General features: G+C 57.1%; 1 long non-coding RNA gene across 1 annotated transcript; it reads right to left on the bottom strand.

Moving 5' to 3' along the window:
- Positions 1 to 2,223: 2,223 nt before the first annotated feature.
- On the bottom strand, positions 2,224 to 7,354 carry LOC109568390 (uncharacterized). The gene is made up of 2 exons (XR_011570457.1): positions 7,282 to 7,354; positions 2,224 to 3,118 (listed from the first exon to the last, which is right to left on the bottom strand). It is a non-coding gene; the product is annotated as an uncharacterized lncRNA (long non-coding RNA).
- Between the last annotated feature and the right edge of the window lie 16,232 nt (positions 7,355 to 23,586).

Below are 23,586 nucleotides of genomic sequence, written 5' to 3'. Positions count from 1 at the left end.
TTCCGCCTGTCATTGAGACCCAGATTTCACACGTGGACAGCCTCTCTTCAGATCCTGCATTTTACCGACAAGGTTCCTGGGTCCGGGATGATGGGGAACAGCAGCGTGGCCCCTGCGGCAGCCGCGCGGCCTGGGAACTAATGGCACGCTGTCCTCACGTGACCCGAGTGGAGGAGACCTGATGTCTGCTGCTGAGCGAGAAACCTGGACCCGCCCAACCCAGCTGCTCTCTGCTTTGCTTGGGGCCTTGGGGGCCCGGTGCTGGCACCAGCCTAGTCCAGGGGTGTGCGTGTTGTTGCAGCCTGCTCTGGGTGTGGGGACAGGCCCTTGGGCAGGGAGGTGGGTCCCCACCTGGGCCTGTCAGGAGTTCAGTCACAAGAGCTTAGCGGATCAAGGGGTTTGTGTCATCTTAACTTGGTGATGTTACGTAAGAGGGGAGCAGGGGCAGCCCCCTGGGGAGTAGGGGAGAACGTGACTTGTGGGGGGCCCTGGAGCCCCAGGGCTGTGCCCAGGCCAGAGAAGGCAGCTCTGAAAGTAAACCCCAGGACACATGCAGGGCTCAGGGCTCCAGGACCCCCGCTGGCCAGTGGTCTCTCTGAGCTGGTGCCTGCCCTCCCACCGTGGCTCTCCCTTAGGGACATCAGGAATAACAGGCCGCAGCCCCACCCCCACGCCACCCAAAATGCCGCTCCCTAAGCCAGCAGCAGGAGCAGGGGCTCGAGGGTGAGAACCGGCCCCCCACCCCGCTGTCCAGAGCCTGTCCTGTGGGGGCGTCTGCTGCCCGCTCTTCGGCCGCCTGCCGGGGGTCAGTCCTGCCCCCCTCCAGGTTTTTGCACCTGCCACCCTGCTGCCTTCCCGCAGTCAGGATGGCCACCACAGCCTCGCCTCTGAGCCCTTCAGCCCCGGTGGGAAACCACGGGCCCAGCTCGGCCTGTCGGTCTGTGGGCCGTGGCTCCCGTGTGTGTCAGTGTGGGGTCCTGCCATGCGGGAGGCACTCTCCGGGGGTCTGCGGACTTGAGACACGGTGGGGGGCGGGGGCGGGCAGCTGTGGACAGGGTTGGGGAGAACTCAGAGAGGACTCAGGCTTCGGTGCACCACTTGGCCCCCAGGAGCAGGCATAGGGTGGGATGGGCGGTTGGGGGCGGTCCAGAAAGCTCTGAGATCTGAGGACAAGTGAACGACTTCATCCGCAAACAGTCGCCTCGCCCCACCCCCTCTGCCGAACACAGAGGAGGCGGACACGAGTCGTGGGGTGGCGTCCATCGTGGTTTTCCGCTGGGACTTGTAGGGGTGGGGCCTGCCCCAGAGGGAAGGTTGGTCTGACAGGAGAATCAAGGAAGGAAATTTCCACTTTCCTTAAGAAGAGAAACCCCAAGCTTCTCAGGCTGGGCGGAGTGGCCCAGCCCTGAGCTCCAACTTTGCTGCGGGGATGGCCACCCTGCAGGGCCACCTCCTCCTGGGTCTCCAGCCTGGCCTGTGCAGGCAGCTTGCGCCGGAGGCTGGGACGGGCCCCGAGGGAACCCTGACCACCTTGGTTCAAGGCAGGGCGCCCGCAGCCTGTCTTGTCCTCCACACGGCCCAAGATGCAACGGCAGGAGGAAGCCCCATGAGAGGGCAGGCCCCCTACACCCCGCCACTGGCCTGAACCTCTGCTGTCCCACACGTCCTGGGACTGCTGTGACAGAATGGCCACCACTGCCCTGTGACAGGCACAGCGGCCCTGCAGTGGCTGTGGACAAAGGCCCTGGGGCCAGAGAAGGGCCTTCCTCCCTTTGGGGCAGGAAGAGGGCTCCCAGAGGCCCTGGGCAGAGGGGCTGGGGAGCAGACCATCGGGAGAACTGGAGACCTTGGGGCCTGGAAGGAGCCCCAGAGCTCTGGGCGCCTGATGTTCCCCAATCAGGGAGGTAGGGTGGGCAGGGGAGAGGGGCGCAGAGCTGACCACCTGCGCTGGGGGAGGCTGAGGCTCAGACGGGCACCCCACGGGCTGCCATGTCAGCCCCCCAACTCGGGGTTTGTTGAGAGTGTGTTTCTGCCACCCTGGCCAGAGGGCTTGGGGACACCCTGCTCTTTGAGGAGCAGAAGTGCTTCTTCCCCACCTGAGCATGTGCGCTGAAGTTCCCCCACACTTACAGAGTGTCCACCACCCGCCTTCAAGGCACGGGGTTCCCCAAGATGAAGGACGGGAGCCGCCCCCCGCCCCAGACTCAACATCTCAGACTGAGCTGAGAGCAGCCTTGCAGCTTTATTCCTTCTCTCTTGACATCCTGGGGGAAAGCCCCTGGGGAGATAGGTCCATCCCCGCAGTGGTCAGCCAACCTGGCAGGGGCTGGCAGGGGTGCTGATGACTTTCCAGAAACCCCATCCCACCCCTGGACTTCAGCACCCCGAGCCCCAGCGTGAGAGCCCGAGGAGGCAGGCCCACTGGCCCTGAAGATGTCCCCTGGGTCTGTGAGGCATGGGTGCTCCAGCTGAGCAACGAACAGGTGGACGGGTGAGCGAGCGTCCGCATGGGGCATGAATGGCCGGAGGGGCGCGTGCAAAGCCCTGCTCTCAAGTCTGCCTTCGCCTGCACAGGAACGACCAGAGCGGGGGTCGCCGTGGAGCACAGGGGACCCTGAGAGGCAGGGCCTGAGGGAGAGGGGGTCCCCAGGGGGAGCCCCTCAAGTGGGCTGGAGGGGGCTGGGGAGAATCCAGGCGCCCTTCCCACTGCTGGATGGTCAGGGGACCCCCGGAACCCAGGAGAAGGCTGAGTTGAAGGTGTGTCCAAGCTGATGGTTCCCTGTGGCGGGGAGAACTGCTCTTGGGAGGGGGCTGGTGGGGCCTGGGGGAGGCAGGGAAGAGAGACGGGGAGACAAGTGCTGTAGACAGACCCCACACAGGCTGCGAGGGCTCGGGTGAGACTGGGCTCAGCAGGCCGCCCGGAGCAGAGCCCACAGCAGGCTGGCCACAGTGGTGACCCACAGGGCGCCTGGGCCGCCTGGCAGGCCTGTGGCTGCGCTGCTAACGCACTGGCTGTCCCGGCAGCAGGAGACAGAGAGGGCCAGGCCGTCCGAGGTCACGGTGCTGTTGGGGCAGGTCGGGGCGCAGGACTTCATGACCAGGACGCCACTGGGGCTGGCTGTGGAGAGAGGGGCAAGGGCCCGTGGGTGCCTGCTCCACCACCCAGCCGGCCGTCTGGGAGGGCCTGCCGCTGGGGCCCCAGGCACTGCAGGCACAGCTGGCTCCGGGCTCCGGGCTCTCCAGTGTGAGTTTGTGTGTCTCCCACTCACACCGGCTCCTCCAGGATGCCCAGGGCCAGGGACTGACAGTGGCTCCCACGCCCTGCCTGGGACGTCTGACAGACGTCGGGGCGCTTCTCTGCTCTGGGTTTCAGGCTCCAGAGGGAAGGCCAGGCCCTGTGTTCACTGGTCTGTTTGTGGGGCTGGCAAGCCCTAGAAAAGGTGGGTGGGGGCTAGAGGACACGGGGCAGCCTGCACATTTGCCTTCAGAGCTTCACATCCCTCGTGCAGGGAGACAGGGTGAGCTGGGGCCCCGGGGAGTGAGCAAGGCATTTTGGCAAGATGCCTTCCTCCATGGACACTGGCTCAGTTTCTGCACCTGCCCTGGGGGGGATGCTGAGCGGGGCTCCTGAGATGATGGTGCTGGCAGCTCAGAGCCCAGTGGTGCTAGGTCAGCGTGAGTCACTTCTCTTAATGCACAACGCGCTGGAAACTGTGAGCCCGCCCGAAGGGGACTCCCGTTCACAGTCGGCCCAGAGGCTGGAGATTTCCTCGTCTGGAGAGTGTGGATAATCAGAGAACCAACTGTGCAATTGTTCAGGGCTAGATGGGTTCATCTGTGAGGAGCACTGAGAGCAAGCTGAATAAGCATCGGCTTTCGGCTGGCGTGGCTGGGTGCCATGTTTAGGGTGCTGTCATCAGAGCCACCGGTGCCAGGAAGGCTCTCGCTTTCTAAGGCCAAGGCCTTGGCCAAGGAGGACAGAAACGCCTGCTCCCGGAGGGTCAAAGTTGTGCCCTGACCAGGAGGGTCATAGGCCAGTGTGACCCTCTGAGGGGCATCGAGCAAAGACCAGCTTGCCCAGATGGGCAGCTGTCCCTCCCCAGGAAGCCCCTGGATGCGGGGGGCGCCCAGGGCTGCACACTGGATGGGGTGTTTCTTTATCTGTACCCCAGCAGTGGATTCAGTTAATTCAACGATTAATTGCAGCTCTGCTGAGTTATTTGGGTAAGGAGCTGTGTTTCTGTGGGCAGAACATAACAGGAGCGGTCTTGGTGAAACCAGTAGGAACTTGGGGGTCTCCTGGATACAAGCCCATTGGTGTCCTTGCTTCTTGTTTGGCCCTCCTCAAACTCCAAAGAGCAAACTCGAGCAGCTAATGATCAGGACGACAGAGCCAGGGTGGCTGGCTCCTCTGGAAGGGCCACGGATGACACTCTGATGCTTGTCCACAGCCAGTGGGGGATGATGACTACACTGACCAGAAGCACTGGACTCCAGATGGCTTGAAACCAGATGGTCAAAATTCCAGAAAATCCCGCAGTTAAAACTTCTCCACCAACCCATGACCACGCACCTTCCACCCTCGTCCCTAATGTTGCCTTTAAAATTGGCCTTCGGGAAGTTTGGGGCTTTTGAGCACGAGCTGTCCATTCTCCTTGCTAGATCCTGTAATAAATGCTAACTTCCCTTCATCACCACCTGGTGTGAGCAGACTGGCTTTGCTGCGTGTCGGTTGAGCGGACCTGAGTACTGTTTGGTAACTGGCTAACCCATTTCTGAGTTACAACCGAGAAGACACCTCCCAGTGTGGCCACGTCCTCCCCTGAAGGCTCTGAGCTCTAGCTTCCTGGCTTGAGGAATGGTGTATTAGGCGGGGCTGTCAGCGGACTGACTGAGAAGATGACTAATACTCTGGCCTGGCGCCCAGTAGGGGCTGGCTCTTTGCAGCGAGGACCTCTGCGGGGCCACGGTCTCAGGCCCCTCCTCAGCAGATCCACAGCAGTGGAGGCCCAGAAACCACCCCAACTCCCAGGGTTGCCCAGCTGCCGTCCTCATGGTCAGATGAGAAGACTGAGGCTTGGGGAGGACTCACAACCTCCTGGAGGCACGCTGGGTGACACAGGGAGCACAGAGCAGTGACCATCCCACCACCGCCCAGGCCTGACCCGGCCAGAGGGTCCTTGTCCCCCCACTTGCTGCTCCAGGCTCCCCTGCACCACCCCCTCGGGTGGGGTCTCACTGCTCCGTCCCTACTTCTCAGTCCGGGGAACCCCTGACTCAGGTTGGGCTGAGTCTGACTGCTGGCTCCGGAAGGGATACTCAGGGAGTGTGGCCTGGCCAGACAGGGGGATGGACAGACAGAGGGATGGTGAGGGGCAGGTGGGAAGTGGGGTGAAGGCAGAGACAGCAGACCTGGGGTGTCTAAGGGAAGCCCCTGACCCCGGGATGGAACTGTGCACCTTCAGGGTGTCTAGTCCTATCCAGGGTGAGAGAGCTGAGGTTCTTGGGGCGAAGGGAGCACCAGGGGGCATCCTGGGCCTGCTGGGAAGAAGCAGCGTCCACCCCCCTTATTCCTTCTCACTTCAAGGCTCACTATGTCCTGGCCACCTCTCCCTAGCAAGCCCCTTGAAGCCAGCAATCTTGTGGTCCCTGCCTCACACCAGGGCCAGAGGCAGGGGCACCTAGTGGGTACTCAGGGCCACCGGCCAGGTGATTTGGAGGGGGAGTAGCTTGCAGCTGCGGCCCTGGCAGCCGGGGCTCTGCTGGGAGCAGGGTTCGTCCCCTAGTCCCGAGACAGGGACATACTCATGCCTCTGGGTGAGGTCTTTCTCTGCCTGACAGAAGGGGAGGCTCCAAGAGGCATCAGAGGGGTGCCCTGCTCCTGCACGGTGTCTCTGGGCTGAACATGGCTGATGGCCAGCTGGGTTGGGGGAGATAGACCCCAGCATGGGTCCCAGCCCTGCTGTGCACTCACTGGGGCTCTGGGCCAGACCCTATGACCCTGTCATGTGTCCTGGCTGCAAGGGCCTCTGTGTCATTGGGACTGACAAGGGGCGATGGCCCAGAGGGTGACCCCTGTGAGGCTGCCTGGATGCCCTGCTTCATGTGGGGAGCCTGGGGGACTCTGCGGGGCCTCTGCAGACATGACCTCAGTGGCAGCAGCTACCTGCAAGGAGGAAATGGCAGACTACTCCAATATTCCTGCCAGGAGAATCCCATGGACAGACGAGCCTGGCTGGCTGCAGTCCATGGGGTCACAGAGTTGGATATGACTGAGCGACTAAGCACACACTTGCAAGGGGAGAGGGTGCCTCCTTCCCTCCCAGAATCGGACCCAGATGCCCAGCCCGCATCTCTGGGCCCTCACGCAGTGCCCACGTCTGCCCCTGCCCCTCACATCTCTTCTCTCTGAAGGGCCCCCTTCATTTCAGATCTTTACCCAATCTCTGCCACCCATCCAGGCCAGGCATTCCCACTGAGCAGACTCCTGCCATGTGACCTCCTGGGGCCCCACCTGCACCCTGACCCTGCCTGTCATTGGCACCACCCGGCCCGTGGCAGCTCAGACCTGAGGAGGAATCCCAGGAGGTAAGAGGAAGGCGTGGGCCTGCCCTGGGGAAGGCAGGGTCCCGGTGTGGCTGGGCAGGCAGGCGGGGGGCCCGAGCACAGTGCAGGGTGCCCAGGTCAGGGGTCACGGGTCCTGCAGCCCACGGTGCAAGGCAGGCAGCCCGGGAAAGGCACACTGGCTGAGCTGCCGACCAAGGCCAGGCTGTGCAGACGTCCCCTCCAGCCCCCTGTCCCTGTCTTGGTGAATCCATGGGCTGCCTGCTCCCTCCCTCCCAAATACTTTACATTGGTTTGTTCTTAGTCATTCAGTCGTGTCCGGCTCTTGGTGACCCCATGGACCTTAGCCCGCCAGGCTCCTCTGTCCATGGGATTCTCCAGGCAAGAATACTGGATTGGGTTGCCATTTCCTTCTCCAGGGGATCTTCCCAAACCAGGGATCAAACTCCGATCTCCCGCCATGCAGGGACTCACTCAAACCAGGAAGCCGGCACTGGGATCTCAGGGTGACAATGTTGTTGGGTTGCTGAAGGAGTTTCTCTTAACCAGCCCTTGCATGGACACATGAAGTCTACAAAGAAGGATGGGTCCGTCCCTTCCCCTACAGCCCTGGGTGGGCCCCACTGCTGGGTTCCTGCAGGAGGACATGGTGTCCCCGGGGTCCGGGCTGGGCCGAGAGGCCCACGTGCAGGAGGTGGGGCCGGTGTGGGTACTCACCGGCCCGAGTAATCACACAGTACTTGTCGGGCGGGGCACACTCCACCAGAGGCTCGCACTGCAGGGCCCGGGCTGGGAGGGAAGGAAGCACAGGCCCGTGGTCAGTCTGGGCTGGGGGCTCGGGCAGCCACGGGTGGGGGGGGCTCCCTGGGGGCCTGGGGCTGGGCTGGTGCCTCCTCTCCCTCCTCCTGCTCTGGGGGTGTTCCCGGTCAGTCTGGGCCAGGCCTCGGGCAGCCATGGCAGGCAGGGACCCTGGGGGCCTGGGCCTGGGCTGGGCACCTCCTTCTCCTCCTCCTGCTCTGGAGGTGTCCCTGGTCCCCTGAGATGAGCTGTGAGTTCGGGCTCTGCTTCGGGACAGTTGTGCCCCACAGGCCCCCTGCAAGTGCCAGTCTGGCAGCAGGAGTGTGGGTGGAGATGGTGGGCAGGGCCTGCAGGCAGCCCCCAGGACAGAAGCGATCAGAGTGCTCCTTCTTGGCCCCTGTTCCTCTCGGCCACAGTGTCCTCGCCTGGCCCAGGACTGCTGCCTGGACCGGAGGACCGAGGCTCTGAGATTCTGCACACAGCAGTGCTACGGGTTGCTGACTAACAGGCGGGTGGACGGGGCGTCTGCAGCAAAAGTCCTGTCCCGGCCAGCCCCAGAGTGCTGAGCGCCTGGCTTCAAGTCCCACAGACACGGAGATGGGGACAAGGCTCCCAGCCTGGAGACCCCACAGGCCATGCAAGTGTGGCCGACGAAGGGACAGCGTGTAACCCGGAGTGGGCTGGAGTGGGGCATGCACTGGACACGCTGTGGGCACCTGGCCGAGAAGGACTGTGGTCTTCATAGAGGGAGGGGCCGTCTGGGAAGGCTTTCTGGACTGGGTGGCCCCGGAGCTGGGCCGGACAGATGAACGGATTTTTATTTGTCATCCAGGGAAAGAGCTCTCGGGCAGAAGGTACAGCATGGCAGAAGCCAGGCCGACGGGGACCAGGCTGGGAGGGCCCCGGAGCTGTGACAGACAAGTGGGCAGGTGGGACCTCCGGAAGCCCCTTACTGCGGTGTGGGGGCTGTGCTGCAGGAGAGGGCACCTCTCTGCCAGGGTTTTGGGCAGGGGGATCTGTGCGGGTCCCTGGGGGTTTTCTGGGAGGGGTGCCCTATGGGGGTGTCCTTGCACACACGGATCGACTGATGTCAAAACTCTCCCCTCTACATGGAGAGTCGGGGTGCTGGGGGCTGTGCCGTGGGCAAGCAGGAAGGCCAAGCTCAGACCCTCAGAGCCCGAGGCTCGAGGCCATCCTTCCCAGGTCAGTGTTCTGGAACTCCCCAAGAAGAGGCCTCTCTGCCTGAGAGTGAGCCCCAGCCATTCCTAGTCCCCCATGTGCAACCAAGTCCTGGGTGCTGGTGGGCAGGGGACACTCTGAGGTGCCTCGGTTTCCCCCACAGGGTCCAGGTAGTCCCCATAAGCTTGAGCTGTGCTGAGCCTTAATGGGTTAATGCTCCCAGGAAACCCAAGACCAGAGGTCACCCTCCCCTCCTTGATTCCCACCGCTGAACTGGGCCTCCCAGCACCGGCTCTCCACTCCCACTTCCACCTCTGCACCAGGCTCTCTTTTGAGAAGTGAACTTGCACACTGCCTGGGCCACCGAACCAGCCTCACGTCCTTGCACAAATGTCCATCTGTCTTTCCAGGCCTCCCAACCTGGGGCTGATCCCCAAGGAGCCCCCTTCCAACTGCAGCACCCCCTTGCTGCCACCCTACACACCCGCTCACCCCTTGGCCTTCCCCAGACAGCACCACCTCCACACCCACCCCCCAGCCAAGCTGGGGGTGAGGGGAAGCTCACCCCTTGGCCTTCCCCAGACAGCACCACCTCCACACCCGCCCCCCAGCCAAGCTGGGGGTGAGGGGAAGTGTTGGGGCTAATTACCCCTGGGTGATAATTATTCACTTAATAATCACAGGCTGTATCACCCCTCCCCAGGCCCCATTTCCGGTGACCTCAAAAGCTGCAGGCACTGATGTTCAGTGTCATAAAGCCAGGTCATCAGGTAGGGGCAGAGCCGGGGCTGAAGAGGGGTGACCAGTTTCTTTTCCTGGTTTAGCACTGGAGTCCCACCTCCCAGAAATCCCAGGGAAACAGAACACTTGGTCCCCCTGGCTGGAACCCGGGTCCCCTTGCCTGGCCCAGAGCTCTGCAGCCTCAGACTGCTCGCTGCAGTCTTTTGCATCCACAGGAGGCAGATGTTCCAGAAACCATGCCCCAAAGGGTACCAAGGTCTCTGTGTCTGGCTGGTCAGGGAGCAGCCTCAATGGCCTCTCCCCCCACTCTCTAAAGCCTCACACCAGGCTGACGCCACAGACCCTCAGACTGGAGCCAGCCCTGCCCGGCGCCGCCCACCCAGGTCAGCATCCCTTACCCAGGTCAGTGCACAGCGTGGCCAGAAGCAGAAGCACCAGGAGTGGCCTCATTGTGGGGTATCTGCCAGCTAGAACTGAGGAAGAGCCAGCAGCGGGCGCCTTTATATGGCTGGCTTCCCGGCCAGAGCAGACCTAGTAATTTAGCTGGAGATGAGCTTGGGCCAGCCAGCCCAGCCTGACTCACGCCGCCTGGGCTTCCCTTTGCCCTGCCCCCACGGTCCCCAGGGGCTCTCAGAAGGTCCCCTGTGCCTCCGTTCCCCTCTTTCTGTTCGGAACCATCCATCTCCCTGTCTCTGCCATCATCACAAGGCCCAGGTTGAGCCGGGAAGAAAGCAGGAGGCGCAGGCATGGTGTCTGTGGTGACAACCCGCTCTGGGAGTCTTAGGGACAGGGTCCTTTCTGGGGTTTGGGGGACACAGTCCCCCAGAGCTCTTCCAAGTAGGCATAGCCATCTCTCCCATGCTTCTCCCCTGAGCCAGGGCAAGCAGGGAGGCTCCAGACTCATTTTAATGGAGAAACTGAGGCATCACAGGCTTCAAGCTGGCTTTGGACCACCTGGAGCTCTGCTAAATGCTGCTGTGATTAGGAGACCTGGGCGGAACCCGAGCCCGCATTCCTAGCAAGATCCTTGAGGAGCTAGTGCTGCTGGTCTGGGGGCCAACTAACCAGAGGCGAGCAGAGCCAGGGGGCACCTGACACCCTGTTGGGAGCTGTGACACTGCCCATCAGGCTTCCAGGCCAGGCTTGTGGGAAAGTGGGTGACCAGGGTGCCCTGGGGGGTGCAGCCTGCTCACAGTGGGCGGCCCGCGCTTGGCATCTGGTGGAGGGCGCTCACATCTCCTGATGTCTCACTCCACCCGCTCCGGGGGCCACCAGCCTCTCTCCCCTGCAGTCCCCTCCCCAGTGACCACAGCCACCCTTCTGGATGCAGCTCCGACTGGGTCTGTCTGCCCAGAGTCAGCGCCGTCTGCTTTGAGTAACTCTGCCCCCGCGTCAGCCCCCAGAGTGGACCCCCACTCACCTCCTGGCCCTCCCTCACCCAGACCTGCCAGTGCCCATGGCCCTCTCCCCAGCTTCCCCTCCCCGGGAGAAGTGTGTTGTCTAGAGCGCCCTCAGACCCCGCTGCCCTGCCTGTGGCCTCAAGGTGCCCACCTGGAGCCTGTGGCCTTTCCCAGTCTCCATCCTCCTGCAGAGAATGGGCTGAGCTGCTGAGCACAGGGCAGCTGTCGGTGGGGTGGGAGGTGGAGATGTCTGGGCTGGGGGCCACACGCATGCATGTTGGGCCCCTGCAGGGCAGGATGGGTCAGGGCTCCAGCTGGGGCCAGGCTCTCTCTGTGCAGCCAAGGAACCTGGAACCTAAATTCACACTAGACTGTCGTTTCTTTTCTTTCTTTGCACACGTAACCCATGGGATCTTAGTTCCCTGACCGAGGATAGAACCTGTGCCCACTGTGTTGGAAGCGCAGAGTCTTAACCACTGGACCACCGGGGAAGTCCCTGTCCAGTTTGTTTTGATGGTACATTTGTCAATGATATTTTAGCTTTTCTAATGCTTCTTTTAAAACATTCATGTTTTGGGCTCTATGGTGTGTGGGCTCCCATTTGTCCCAGGCCCCAAAAGATGAGGGTGGGTAAGGAACCAGAGCTCTCCTCACTTCCCCTAAGACTGTGGGAGACACTGGCTGAGCAATCCTGGCGTCCACTCCATCCACTCCTCCCACTCCATTTTCCCTCCTAGCTTGGTGACCTCCTGTGGCCATGAGCCATGGCAATGGCCAGGCCTTGCGCTGCAGCCCATGGCTTCCCTGACCTGAAGCCCAGTCTTGCCTGGAGCTGTCCTGACAGACAGACTGGACTCTGAAGCCTGGGTGCCTTTCCAGATTCTGCCTGAGCACTCAGCCCAAGCCTGAGCAAGTTCTTTGATCTTCTTGGAGGAGCATGTGGTTGGGAAGTGCAAGATGGGGCCCAGACTGGAGAGTTCTATTTGGAGCAGTGAGCCAGCCAAAGACCCAGCTTAGGGTCCAGAAGGCGGAGGCCAGACACGGCCTTGGGTCTGTGCACGCAGCAGAGAAGCTGTGGGAGGCAGACAGCACCTGGAGCCCCAGCCCCACTGCTGCAGGTGGCTAACAGCCACTTGTTCAGGTGTTGCTGACTACTGCTCAGTGCCAGGCTTGGGTCTGGGGGTGCAAGGACGAGGGGCTGGGGGTGGGGAACTGGGAGAGCCACAATCAGAGATCAGTCATTCGGGGCACACACAGGGCAGCCGTGTGCATAGCCTGGAACAGATTCCAGGGTGGGCTGCATTTTGAAGTAGGGTGGGGAGGGGGTGCTCTGAGGAGGAGGAGCCAGGGCAGAGCAATAGGCAAGGGAGGCGGACTCCCAAAACCCTCCGACAGGCAAGGTCAGAGGGGTCTCAGCCAGCGGGCACAGCGCTCCTCAAGCTGAGGTTGGTATTCCTGGGGACCTGTGAGAGCTCCTTTCCCCTAGTAGGTCGGCATGGAAAAGCACAGACTCTCTTCTGCAGCAAAGCCTCTGCAGTCCTGTGGGGTGGGGGTCTGAGAGGGTCAGCTACCTGTAGAGACCTCTTCCAGGGAGGGGGTCCTCTCCTCCCCACAAAGAGAGCAGGAGGGCAGAGGCTGCCTGGCCCGGGTGTGGGCAGAGAAGTGTGTCCAAGCACCTGTTCACCCAGGGGCTGGGGTAGGGGGAGAGTCTACCCAGAAGGCATCTAAAATTCACTCTTCTACAAGCTGGGTGCTCTCCTGTTAAGGCTTAGACTCTCAGCACAGGCCAGTTGACATAAGGCCTCCTCAGGCTGGCACTGCCCTCCTCTCCCCAGAGCAGCTGAGAGGAGTCTTGGAGCATCCTGCCCCGCACACCTGTGGGGCAGGCGAGGAGGCTAAGGTGACAGTGAGGCCCGAGGCTGGACACTGCCCAGAGGAGCTTGATCCCACCTCTGGGAAAAGACCTTGGCCCAGGGACAAAGCCCAGGGCCTCCCCATAAACAGGGGGCTGAGGCCTGCTCCTGCCCCTTCCCTGCTTCCTACCCAACCTCCCACCCCGTGCTGGGCAAGGGGCAGTGAGGTCCCAGGTGGGATTCGGACCCCCCAGAGTTCAGAGGTTGGGAAGAGGGTGTTCCTATGTCTATTCCAGCAAGGAGTCTCCTGAGCCCTGACCCTGGTCCCACTCTGGGCCCTGACCCTGGTCCCAGTCTGAGCCCTGACCCTGGTCACACGCTCTGAGCCCTGACCCTGGTCACACGCTCTGAGCTCTGACCCTGTTCACACACTCTGAGCCCTGACCCTGGTCCCACTCTGAGCCCTGACCCTGGTCCCACTCTGGGCCCTGACCCTGGTCCCAGTCTGAGCCCTGACCCTGGTCACACGCTCTGAGCCCTGACCCTGGTCACATGCTCTGAGCCCTGACCCTGGTCACACGCTCTGAGCCCTGACCCTGGTCACATGCTCTGAGCCCTGACCCTGTTCACACACTCTGAGCCCTGACCCTGGTCACACTCTGAGCCCTGACCCTGGTCCCATACTGAGCCCTGACCCTGGTCACACGCTGAGCCTTAGTCCTGGCCACAAAGAATGGAAACTCTTCTCGTCTTAGGGCTCATGAGCAGAGTGCTGGGAAAGGAGAGGAAGGCTGGCTTGCTCAGGGGCACCAGGTACCTCACAAAGGGCTTAAGCAGTCAGTGGAGAGTTCAGGCTGGTGGGTCCTGGAGTGTCCTGAGCAGAAAGCCATGTGTCCTGAGTGACTCTGGCACCCGCCCTGACCAGTCTCGCCTCCTCCCTCCCTTCCTTCTCACAGAGCCTGGCCCCTGCTCCCAGCACTGCAGCCTTCTGTTTTCCCGCAGCAAGGACAATTTCAGCTTCTCCATACCTATCCCTAAGGACCCCTGTCTTGGGGCGGGGTTCTCTGAGTGTCCACGTGGACAGGACTGTCCCAGATGCCTCCTTCCAAGGTGAGACAGAGCGAGCTGCAGGATGAGATCATTCCCTCTGGGTCCCCCCATTCTGGGTGGGCAGGTGCTCCAGTTCCAGCTGGTCTGGGCAGCAAGGAGCCAGGGTGCTAGGACGCCTGGGCCCCTGAGCGTGGGCAGCTGGTATTTTCCAGGAGCGGGAGGGTGATAAACTGGATAAACAGGGGTGTCCCAGCAGCTAGCATCCTGTGCGGCACACCCAGGACAGCCTGGCACTCCCTCCCTGCAGGTTGGGGCTGAGTCACGGAATGGGGGCCCTGGAGGTGGGCCAGGAAGCTCATCAACCAGAGCAGGGGCCAAGGCCTCCAGGAAGTGGTGCATGAGAGAGGCTCCCTGTCTGAGACTGTGCCCTTGGGTTCTGTTGCAGCAGCACGTCATGGAAACTTTGGCACACCCTGGGCAGAGCCTGGCCGGGGAATTTCACTCTCCGTTATCCTGTTAAATGTAATGCGAAGGAACAGCCAAGTCAGAGGCAAGCTCCTACCTTCCAGCGTCCAGCTCCTTCCAGCACCCCCTGCTGGCAAAGTGGGAGTGTGGCAGGCAGTGTGGCTGCCAGAAGCTGTGCACCAGTGGGGTGTGGAGCTGAGCCTGGTTCACCACCAGCAGTGAGAGTAACAAAGGGAAAGTCACTGAATTGGACGGCCTGGGTCGCGGTGGGGCAGGCAGCTCCTGTAGGAGCACTTGCGCCCGGCACGTCGTCTTCAAGGTCAGTGCAGGTCCTGACAGGAAGACATCTACCTCGCCTCTCTGGCGGGCGGTGACTCAGACCAGCAGGAGGAAGGAAGATTTTCTCCCCGCCCGGCAGCAGCACAGCCAATGAAAAGCCACCTCGGTGTGAACTCCCAGTTTCCTCCAGTGGACGTTTGGTTCATAACGGCCCCTCCCCTCTCCCCTTCTCCTCTGCAAAAGCGGTTCGTCTTTGGTTTTCTAGACGTGCAGTGCGTATAGCTCACCAGAGCTGCGTTCTTTGCCAATCCCAAATTGCGATCCTTTGCTGTTCCCGAATAAACCCATTTGGCTGGTAAATAATGGCTGCTTTATTGTTAGCAACCCCTTCCCCTGGCAGAGACCACACGGCCCTCAGGGTTCCATCAAACCTCGGGGAGTGGAGTGGACTGACGCTCCAGTTCAGGACTGGGAGTGTTATAGAAACCGTGGCGTCGGAAAGAGACAAGCGGCACTCAAAGATGCAGAACTGTGGGGAGCGAGCTCCGCCCATGGCAAAGGTCACGAGGAAGGAGGCTCGGCATACGCAAAGGCGGGATCGAGCCTCAGGAGTCCCCCTGAAAATTCTCGAGCATCTACCCCCAAAACCAGAGTCTGCCTACTTTCTGCTTTGTGCTTTCACCTACACCTCTGACTTTACGGGGGGCTGTCCCCCACTACCTCTCTCTGAAAAAAGAGTTAGCTTACAGCTCCAGTTAATAATTCCTGGGTCTGACAGTGTTTCAACCTACAAACTCCTTTGGAAATGCTCTAGCCTGCCTGAATAGGTTTTTCTGGCCACATGTGATTGTTCAGAGCCTCCCAACTGTGAGAGGCATGAGATGTTCTAAACTGTCTAAACACAGATTCCTTTGAGTAGTTAAAAGATTGATTAGAAATTGTATTGGTGAGGGGTTTTTCACTTATTGAGCCAATGTTTGCTGCTAAGTCTCCATACCCCTTACCTACTGTGTCCTTGGCGGTGTATTGATTGATATAATTGATATATATAGAAATGTAAGTAGTAGCCTCAATGTTTATAACCTTGGACCCTTGAGTTAATTCTTTTCTTGATTGAGCCCACCTCACCTTTGCCCTATAGGAATGCAGCTTTGTCCAATGCTTTTTTGGAGGCTGGTGCCTGACTTTGGAATAATCACCTTTAGAGAAAAATAAGTTCCTTAAAATGTTAACAGGCCTCCTGGCCAGAAGATGATGTAAATCACCTGAACTTTTGCATATGATAAGTTTGAAAGCCTGGCTTTGATTAGAACCAGGAACTGCTGTCCTTGCATGACTCCACCCCTTCCCCCATTATCCTCTATGCACAACTTAAGGTATAAAAAACTATTTTGGAAAATAAAGTGCGGGCCTTGTTCACCGAAACTTGGTCTCCCCATGTCGTTCTTTCTTTCACCTTCTAGCTGAATTTTTCATCTGAGGCGGGGAAGCTCGTCAAGCCTACTAATTTTGCCTGGGCTTCTAAGATCCGACCGGGGAGGCCTTAGTATCTCCTCTCCTTTGGGAGAACGGGAGGACGCCTGCGGCCTTCATAGGTGACGTAAATTCCCTGCTTTGGAATTTTATTCAGCCTCTTTTCTCCACTAAATTTTCTCACTGAGCTATCCTCATCCTATTACTCTTTATATCTTTGATAAAATATTTAAATAAATAAGTTGTCGACGCCATCCCCGCTTCGAATACCCTGGATCAGCCGGGGCTGGACCCCGGCACAGAACAGCAGGGTTTATTCAGCACCGGTGCCCGCTCGGCAGAGTTACTTCCAAAGGCTGAGTGTCCTGGCTTTGTTCTGGGTGTCTTTTATACACCAGAAACTTCTAGCTCAAAAAGCTCAGATCCCTCCCCTGCAACAAGCAAGCAAGATCACAGAAGCGAAAGTGGTGATTGATGAGCAGCAGCTGTTTAAAACAAGATAAGGGAAGAGAAAGCAAAAGGTTGTTACTTTCATTGGGGCCTTTGATCTCTCTCCCGTCTCAGAAGACCCCTCTGAGGGCGTCTTGGGGCTGGCCTGGAGCATACTTCTTGTCAGGCTTCTGGGACTCCAGAGGGTGAGGCCACCTAGGGGCAGGAGCAGGATGGCTCCAGGGCCACACTCCCCATCCACGTGAGGATGCAGGGGATAGCTGAGGCCACACTTGTCCAGGGAGTGGGCTGTCTCTGCCAGGTCCAGACCTTCAGCTCGTGCCCCTTCCCAGGTGGGGGAGGGTCTTGAATGGGCACCGACATGGCAGAGTGGGCACAGGGTTGCCACCTGTCTGTCCCCAGCTTGGAGGATGCCAGGAGGAGAACCTTGTGTCTTTAACGCTGCCCTGAGGATCTTCCTCCCCAGCGTTCAGATGCCCTCTCGGCTGGCGAGGGTCCTGCTCCTAGCTCCACCCCACGCAGTTCACACCACCACTGGACCCCCTCTGCCTTCCTCTGCCTGCTGTGCCCATCTTGGGGCCTGCTACCTGGATGGCCCACGTCACTGTGGGGCAGGCGGCTCCTGCAGGACCGCACCTGGGCCTGGAGAAGCCCGCTGGCCCCCCCAAGGGCGGCACCACCTTGCTGGTTCTGCTGCAGAGGTCTAGATGCTGGGCACGCAGGGCCTTGGCACCCCCCGGCCACCAGGACCCTGGCAGCTCTTCTCAGTCTACAGCTGGGAGACAGGTCAGGGAGGACAGGTAAGCTGGAGACAGTGAGGGCCACTGCACACTGTAGTCATGCATTTATTCACTCATCCCACAAATATCTGTTTATGTGCCTCCTACACGCTGGGCACTGTGCCCAGCCTTGGCCCCTGTGTCTCCGAACACACTCCGCACAGTCCCAGGGAGCGGAGAAGATCTAGAGAGGGGTCTGCATGTGGCAGGGGCAGCAGCCCAGAGGCCTGACTGCAGCTGCGGGCCCTCAGCAGTGGGGCCTTAAGCAGGCTTCCTGCTTCGCTCTCGTTCTCACCAAGGAGTCCCACCTGGCCAGCCCTGGAAGAGCTGCACCCACAGCAGCACCCACAGCTGTGCCTGAGGTTCCCAGGCCTGGTCGGCACTTCCTGGCCTGGACCGCATCTCCCCTCCTCAGTCTCTGAGGCCCCAACTACGGCCCCTGGGGTTGGGAGCCTGCATCCCCACCCCCTTGCCCAGCTGGGACGATTCTGAGGATCTCGGGCGCCCGGGACAGTGTGTGGCCTGCCTGTGTGGGCGGCAGCACAGCTGGATGGCGCCCTCCCTCCCTGCCTGCCCTGGAGACGTGCCATCCCCTCCAGAAGAAACCATCAGCCCTCAGCCCTCCTCTCTGGTCTGCTTCTGGGGGGCCTTCGGCACCTGACCCAGAGCTGACCGGCAGCCTGCAACCACAGCCCTGAGGCTCATCATTATTCCAGGAATTACGGAGCCACCAGGGAGGCCCCGGAGACCCAGACAGCAGACCAGAGGTCTGTTTGACTGCCCGCAGCCGAGGACTCAGGAAACCGTGGCTGGATCTGCCCTGGGCTGCTGAGTTCGCAGAGCCTCCCCGAGCGGGAGCTGAGCCGAGTGCGTCCCTCAGACCGTTCCTGAGCTGCTGAGACCCCATGAGCAGGGAAAGCTGTGCACTTAACTTGCTGTTTAAACTATTAGGACACAATGAATGTATTTGCTTGTTTCAGTTTAAAATCTGCAACAAACAGCAAGACACAGACACTTAAGATCTGTTAGGATCATGTCCTGACATCTCCTGGTATTTAAACTCAAATTAATGCAAATTAAATAACGTAAAATCAGTTCCTCCATCACAGCAGCAACCCTTCCTGCCCTAGGCACCTGCGGGCGGGTGGAGTGGAAGTGGCCTGGGTTCAGCGCGGTGCTGACCGTCGGAGAGCCCCAGCCCTGCTCACCGCCGCTCTCCTCCTGCCCCCACCCCCCAGCCACACACAAACCAGCACTCCCGTTGGGTGCACAGTTCTTCTGCTTGCAAAACAACCTTGTCTCTTAAGTTCCACTTGTCCCAGTGGTCCTGTGGGGGGTGACCATGATCCTGTCTTCCTCCGTTTGCCATAAGGGGACAAAGAGCTGTCCAGAGGAGCTGGCAGTGCATGAGGAGGCAGCCCTGCCATAGAACTTTCCAGCCCAGCCCTTGGGCTTTCTGTCGCACCTTCTGAAGCCCTGAGTATGTTTCTCAAAGATTTGACAAGGTAAGCAGAGCCCAGAGCGAGCCACCAGAGCCCGAGGATCAGTGCTGGTCTAACCACTTCTTTTTCCTGTAAAGTGTCCTGGAGAGGAAGAAGGTTTCTGACTTGGCTTGCTCTGGGGCTTTACCCTTGTGGCAAGCTTGCAATATGTGTTCAATATGTGTAGGCTGGAGAAGGTGGGAGTGCCCTTCTCACTGGTGGATCTGTGAGTGGTGAGCTCAGGACAAGAGCCCGCCACATACAACTCACTCGTTCATTGATCACCAGCTGCAAAGACTCAGCTGCCTTCTGATCATGGGGACTCTACTGTGAGATTTCCCTATAAGAAGTCCTGGGCTTCTGGATGGTTTGAGAAAGTCTGTATCATTATGCAGACGAATCTCCATAATGAGATTGGCTGAGGGGGAGATGGGTTGCTTTTCACCCAGCATCGTTCCCTTCAGGTTCATGCATGCTGTTGCCCGTATCACTGGTCTGCTCCTTTTTATTGCTGAGAGGTATTCCGTGACATGGATGGGCCACAGTCGGTTTAACCACTTGCCCCTTGAAGGACATCTGGGTTGTTCCCAGTCTGGGGCTGTTTTGAACGGAGCTGCAATAAACATGTATCCACGGGTCTTCTTGTGAACATGTCTTCAGTGCTCTAGAGTGCAGTGTAGGTCGTCTTGTGGTTGCATGTTGAGTCCTAGAAAAAGCTGTCAGACTGTCTCCCCGTTTCCCGCTATGGCGATGCCATGTTACCTTCTCGCCAGCAGTGTATGGATGATCCTGTTTCTATGCATCCTTATCAGCATTTGGTGCGGTCACTATTTTTAACCTTAGCCCCTTTGAAATGTGTATGGTGCTATGGCATTGTGACTTTAACTTGCATTTTCATAAAGGATAGTGATGTTGAACATCTTTTCATGTGCTTATTTCCCACCTACATCTGCTTATTGGTGACATGTCAGTTCATGTGTTCTAGCCCATTTTCAAATTGGATATTTTTTAAATTGTTGAGTTTTGAGAGTTCCTTAGAATTTTGGATGATATTTTGTTGGATATATGGCTTGCAAATATTTTCTCCATCTGTAGTTTCTCTTTTCATCTTAACAGAGACTTTAGCAGAACATGTTTTTAATTTTAATGAAGCCCACCTTATCAATCATTCCTTTTATGGACTGCTTTTGGTATCAACTCTAAGAACTCTTTGCCTAGTCATGCTACTGCTAAGTCACTTCAGTCATGTCCGACTCTGTGCGACCCCATAGACGGCAGCCCACCAAGCTCCCCCGCCCCTGGGATTCTCCAGGCAACAACACTGGAGTGGGTTGCCATTTCCTTCTCCAATGCATGAGAGTGAAAAGTGAAAGTGACATCGCTCAGTCATATCCAACTCTTAGTGACCCCATGGACTGCAGCCTACCAGGCTCCTCCATCCATGGGATTTTCCAGGCAAGAGTACTGGAGTGGGGTGCCATTGCCTTCTCCGTTGCCTAGTCCTAGATGGTACCTTTTTCCATATCTTTTTAATGTTTATAGGACCTGTAGAAATGTCATCATTTTTATTCCCTACATTGATAATTTGTGTCTTCTCTTAGTCATAATCATTCTTTCTAGGGGTTTATCAGTTTTATTATTTTTTCAAAGAAATAACTTTTGATTTTTATTCTTTTGTGCATTTCTATTTTACTAGTCTGTTTCTACTTCTTTGGGGATTGCTATTCTTTTTCTAATTCTTGAAATATATACCCAGATCTCTGATTTTCAGATTTTCCCCATTAATATATGATTTCAGATCACAAATTTCTCTTTATAAGCATGGCTTTAGCACTATACCACAGATAATAATGTGTCAGACACATTGCAATTTAATATAAATATTTTCTAATTTCTATTATTATTTTTTTTTTAGTCTTAGGCTATTCAAGAATGTATTGCTCAATTTCCAAATATTTGGGAGTATTTTAATTTTTGTTCTTAGTTTCTTATTTAATGTCACTATGGTAAAACACATACATACTCCAGATTTCAATCCATTGAAATTGTTGAGAATTGCTTTACACCCAAGCATATGGACAAATGTTTGGTGACTATTCCGTGTCCCTTGACAACATTGTTTATTTGTTGGATGTAATAATTCACATATGCTATGTGGAATTAAATCTCAGGAGAAGGCAATGGCAACCCACTCCAGTACTCTTGCCCGGAAAATCCCATGCATGGAGGAGGCTGGTGGGCTGCAGTCCATGGGGTCGCTAAGAGTCGGACACGTCTGAGCGACTTGACTTTCACTTTTCACTTTCATGCATTGGAGAAGGAAATGGCAACACACTCCGGTGTTCTTGCCTGGAGAATCCCAGGGACAGGGGACCTGGTGGGCTGCCGTCTATGGGGTCACACAGAGTCGGACACGACTGAAGTGACTTAGCAGCAGCAGCAGCTAAAGTTGTTGCTGGGACAGACCTGAAGTGGGGAGCTCTCCCCATACATGCATAATCACTTACTTCAAGGGGAACAGACAAGGGGCCTACATCCCCACAGGAACTAACCTCTGCTTACTCTCCAGCAGAAAAGACACCTCTCCGCAGCATGCAACTCAGCCAGTCTGCAGCAGCGGAACCAATGGGAAGCCTCCATCAACCATACTCTTAGTTCCTCCAATGGACTCTTCGGTGATCATTGCGGCCCCGCCCATCTCCTCCTTTTTCCTATAAAAGCAAGTTCTCCGTCCTTGTCCTGTGGGTTTGCTTAAGGTCGGCACCAGATTGCTTGTCTGAAGTCGAAATTTCTGTTGCTGTTCCTGAGTAAACTTGCTTTTGCCAGTAAACTATCTGGCTGTTATATTATTGAAGTTGACAGTTACTAGGTCAAGACTGTTAGTCATGATGTGCAAATATTCTATAGCTTTATTAATGTCCTGCCTTGTTCTATTGATGCTTTTGAACTGTGATGTTGGAGGAGACTCTTGAGAGTCCTTTGGACAACAAGGAGAGCAAACCAGTCAACCCTAAAGGAAGTCAACCCTGAATATTCATTGGAAGGACTGATGCTGAAGCTGAAGCTCCAATACTTTGGCCTCCTGATGCGAAGAACTGACTCACTGGAAAAGACCCTGATGCTGGGAAAATTGACGGCAGGAGGAGAAGGCGATGACAGAGGATGAGATGGTTGGATGGAATCACCGACTCCGTGGACATGAGTTTGACAAGCTCCGGGAGATAGTGAAGGACAGGGATGCCTGGCATGCTGCACTCCATGGGATCACAGAGTTAGGCACGACTGAATGAATGAACTGAACTGAAATTGTTCTATCTTACACAAAGAAAAATGTACTGAAATCTACCAACTTGTCTTTTGCTTCTGTTGATGTTTGCTTTAAATTTTGTGGCTATGTTAATAGACGCTTATCCATTTAGAATCATTTCAGCCTCTCGGATTTACCCTTTGGTAATTACGAAAAGCTCTCCACTATAGTAATGCATATTGTGTTGGAATCACCTTTGTCTGACATTAGATGCTCTACCACCCTTCCTTCGTTTACTATTTGAAGCCTATGCCCGTGACTAGCTTCTGATCCAACATCTGCACCAGCCCAGGACACTGCCCACCCTCCACCCCTACCCGCAACCGCCAAGTCTGGAGATCACACTGGAGCGTCCTGGTGCAGCCAAGCGGGGCTGGGCCGCTAGGGGCGCCAGAAGGAGCGGTGGGGCTGGTGCCGGGGGAGCACACACTCCTTCCGCGGTAATTCCGGTTGTGTTTGGCCTGTTCCGGGCCGAGAGCGTGTCTGCCGAGTTTGGGGCCTGAGGCCTTTGCGCAGGTTTGAGCGTTTCCGTCCGCAGTTGCTTAACGAGGCCGCGGTTGTGCTGGCCCGGAAGCCTCGGGCTCCACTCTCCCCGTGGAGGGGGGTCTCGTCAGCTCCGTGAGCTGGCCCGTTCCTTGGCGCTTCTGCGTGTTACCGGTTTCCTGAGGCCGCTTGGTGTTACAGCACCTGGGAGCTGAGAATGTCTTTCCTACACGTAAACGGTGGGGGCGCGGGGGTGGGGGAGGCGGGGCATCTTTTGTGGAAATCTATAAAATGCAGATTTCATTGACCAAAAGTAAAGGTGTCTTTGGAACGCAGCGAGGCTCGTCTGGTGTCGTGTTTACCGCCTCTCGGAGCACTGGCCCCGTGTATTGGTTTCTCGCTGACCTCTGTGCCGCTCCTGCCATAGGCAACTCTCTACACTATTGATATCATTGGGTTAACGATGTATGTAGTTCTTTATATGTAGTGACACCCCAAGACCTCATTATTACTGTTTCAGTATTCATTTAGATTGACTCACATTTGCTGCTTTTCTTTCTTTTTTCTCTGCATTTCTGGGCTTACGTTTGAGATCATTTTTCTAGCTCTTTCGTGTGTGTGTGTGTGTGTGTGTGTGTGTGTGTGTATTTAATGTGGTCCGCTGGGGATAAGTTCTTTGAGATTTTTGTTTCATTGAATTTGCTGTTAACCTTTGCGGACTTACCAAAAAATATTCACAACCTAAAAGTTGAGAGTTATATTTTATTCTGTGGGAAGTTTTAGGACTTTGCAGGAGAGAGCATCTCAAGTAACCCTGAGAGACCGCTGCGAGGGGATGCAGGGAGGAGTCAGGTTATTAGAAGTTTTGCAGCAAAGGGCAGTTAGTCTGAACATCAAAAGATTATTATTAATTAAAATAATTTTTTAAATATCCCAAATTAAGGAGTTTAGTGTTTTATTATGTATGGGAAGATGCAGGAGCCTGGGCTCACCGGAATCATTACTTTCATATGCATCTCAGCTGCCTGAGGCCAGTGCCCTGTGTCCACACCTTGAGCTTCCTCAGAGCTCACCAGCTCACCATGCACGATGGCTGCAGTCCCTGGTGGCTGGGGCGTCATTGGTTACTGATATGGCAGGAAATATTTCATTTCTCACCTTTGAATTTTGAGCAGTATTTTTGCTTCTAGATTGGTAGCTATTTTTTGCCAGTGTTTTGACGGTGTCATTGCATTGTCCCCTTTCATTGCTTACTTTCTGTTTTGGAACTCTTATTTTGTGGCT

The sequence above is a fragment of the Bos indicus genome, chromosome 14, assembly GCF_029378745.1.
Source record: "Bos indicus isolate NIAB-ARS_2022 breed Sahiwal x Tharparkar chromosome 14, NIAB-ARS_B.indTharparkar_mat_pri_1.0, whole genome shotgun sequence".
NCBI lineage: Eukaryota > Metazoa > Chordata > Mammalia > Artiodactyla > Bovidae > Bos > Bos indicus.
Note: the sequence above shows the minus strand (reverse complement) of the source record. Positions and strands in the feature narration are given on the sequence as shown.